Genomic DNA, 2947 nt, shown 5'->3' on the forward strand with positions numbered 1-2947 from the left:
AAAAAATGAAATATCAACCGTTAAAAATTGAATATTTTAATAAATTTTTATTTCCTAAAACATTGGGACGGTTTTGCAATTTATTGTATTTTTTCTTCTCGAAAGGTACGATACAAATTCAAAAGGTACATGCACCGATTGCTGAGCCTTTAAAAGAGTCTCTCCCGCCGCTCTCTGCTCTGTCCTCATTTTCCCATCATTCTGTGTTACCCTCGCACCGGAATGGCTCACTGCTTGAAACCCTGCGATAATCTCTTCATCTCCTCCTCCACCACGGTTCTTTCGTCCAAACCCAAACTAAAATCTCTCCCCTTCTCTTTATTCTCTTTCAAACCATCCAAAATCGCCCACCATTTCTCGTCATCTTCGTCTTCAAACCGCACACAAACTGTTGGTTCAAATGCCTGCTCGTTCACTCGAACAACTGTCGAACCTTCTGATGTATCTCAAAAGCAGAATGTGGGTAAGCGGACTGATATAAAAAAGATTATGATTCTGGGTGCAGGGCCTATTGTCATCGGTCAAGCATGTGAATTTGATTATTCAGGAACGCAAGCTTGTAAGGCACTGAAAGAAGAAGGATATGAGGTTGTTCTTATCAATTCCAATCCTGCAACTATCATGACTGATCCTGAAATGGCCGATAGGACTTACATTGAACCCATGACCCCTGAGTCAGTGGAGCAAATTATCGAAAAAGAGAGACCCGACGCCATCCCACCTACAATGCGTTGTCTGAAAGTGGCGCCCTTGATAAGTATAATGTGGAGTTGGTTGGAGCGAAACTTGAGGCTATTAAGAAGGCAGAAGATAGGGAATTGTTCAAGGATGCTATGAAGAATATCGGCCTCAAGACTCCTCCTTCAGGGATCGGTACTACCCTTGAAGAATGTATGGAGATCTCAAAATCTATTGGTGAGTTTCTTTTGATTATCAGACCTGCTTTCACATTAGGGGGTTCTGGAGGTGGGATTGCTTATAACAAAGATGAGTTTGAGACAATGTGTAAGTCAGGGCTTGCGGCTAGTGTGACATCACAGGTTTTCGTGGAGAAATCTTTGTTAGGTTGGAAAGAATACGAACTTGAGGTTATGAGGGATTTGGCAGACAATGTGGTTATCATATGTTCTATAGAGAATATTGATCCAATGGGTGTTCATACGGGTGATTCAATCACTGTTGCTCCTGCTCAGACCTTGACCGATAAGGAGTACCAACGTCTGCGTGATTACTCTATTGCTGTCATAAGGGAAATTGGAGTTGAGTGTGGTGGTTCAAATGTACAGTTTGCTGTCAATCCTGAGGACGGTGAGGTTATGGTGATTGAGATGAATCCTAGAGTTTCAAGATCCTCAGCTCTGGCATCTAAAGCTACTGGTTTCCCAATTGCAAAGATGGCTGCCAAGTTATTTGTTGGGTATTCTTTAGATCAGATCCCCAATGACATCACCAAAAAGACACCAGCGAGTTTTGAACCATCTATAGATTATGTTGTCACAAAGGCAAGAATCATTTACCTTTCTGTCAAGTTAGAATATTGTGAATATGGAAGTATTTAGTCTGCGACTCTGCGTTCTTCATATACAATGCACATCATTGATTCGTTATTCTCCCTGTTACCTTTTCTTGATTACCTGTTATTATACCTATCTTATTGTCTGCTTGCACAAACCCTTGTTTTGTGCACAAGCCGGGGTCTTCATGGAAACAACCTCTTGATCCTAGTGGTCAGGGTAAGGTCTGCATGCATCCTACCCTTCCCAGACCCTACTTTTGAGTGAGATGTACCAGATTCGTTTGGTTTGGTTTCTTCATATGCAATGCCTATCTTACTTTATTTGGTGCAGATACCCAGGTATGCATTTTTGAGAAGTTCCCTGGATCCGAAGCAGTGCTGACAACGCAAATGAAATCCGTTGGAGAATATATGGTTGTAGGCCGAACATTTCAAGAATCTTTCCAAAAAGCAATAAGATCACTTGAGTGTGGCTACTCAGGATGGGGTTGTGCACCAGTAAAGGAGTTGGATTGGGACTGGACTGAGTTGAAATACAGTCTTCGGGTCCCTAATCCTGAGAGGATACACACCATATATGCTACAATGAAGAGAGGCATGAAGGTGTATGACATTCACGAGTTGAGTTTAATAGACAAATGGTTTCTTGCTCAATTTAAAGAATTAGTTGATCTTGAAGAAGGCCAGAAACTCGTCTAATCTTAATACATATGAATTTTATGAAGTAAAGAAGAGAGGCTTCAGTGATACCCAAATAGCATATGCAACAAATTTAATAGAGAAAGAAGTTTGCTTGAAGCGGTTGGCTTTAGGAGTTACTCCTATGATAAAGGCCCAATTAAAGTATATGTGAGAAGAAGGAAACAGGCCATAGCTGCTGATATGGGCCAGCTGAATTCTGTTCTTGGGCTTAAGCTGGATCCACTCGGTCAAGAAGTTAGCGGTAATTTGAAAGAGTGGGGAGTAGTTACTATGCCTAATTATTAGTTGGAAGATGAAAGGGTGAGGAGCTATTCCTCTGCCTACTTTCAGGGAAGCCATTAAATGTCGTGGGTTATTAAAAGCAAGCTTTTTACTTTCGTTATTTCTCATTCTTGTGTTTCATTATCAAAGTATTGTGTAATTGGAGACATTGACCCTCTCGAATCGGGCTGTTTATTTCAGTTCCAATAAAAGTTGCCTGCTTGAATTTTAGATCTTATCATTTGGTTCCATTGTCGGGAAATTCGAAGATGGTTCAAACCCGAAGCGGTTCTGAGAGCAGCGGCTCAAACCCTCCCACCTGTTAGAACCTGTTGGTCCCAAAAGGGTCTACAAGAATATTAAACAGTTTGTAGAAGGGGGGGGATGAATACAAACACAATTTTCAAATTTAAAATATATATTGATAAAGAAGATCAATACAGATTTTACAAGATTGTTTGCGGAAAG

General features: G+C 40.9%; 1 pseudogene; it reads left to right on the forward strand.

Annotated features, from left to right (window-relative positions):
- Window positions 1-222: 222 nt before the first annotated feature.
- LOC112512862 overlaps window positions 223-2947 on the forward strand; it is an 11282-nt pseudogene continuing 8557 nt past the window's right edge.

The sequence above is a fragment of the Cynara cardunculus genome (genome assembly GCF_001531365.2).
Source record: "Cynara cardunculus var. scolymus isolate 2C chromosome LG 5, CcrdV1, whole genome shotgun sequence".
In the NCBI taxonomy this organism is placed as follows: Eukaryota; Viridiplantae; Streptophyta; class Magnoliopsida; order Asterales; family Asteraceae; genus Cynara; species Cynara cardunculus.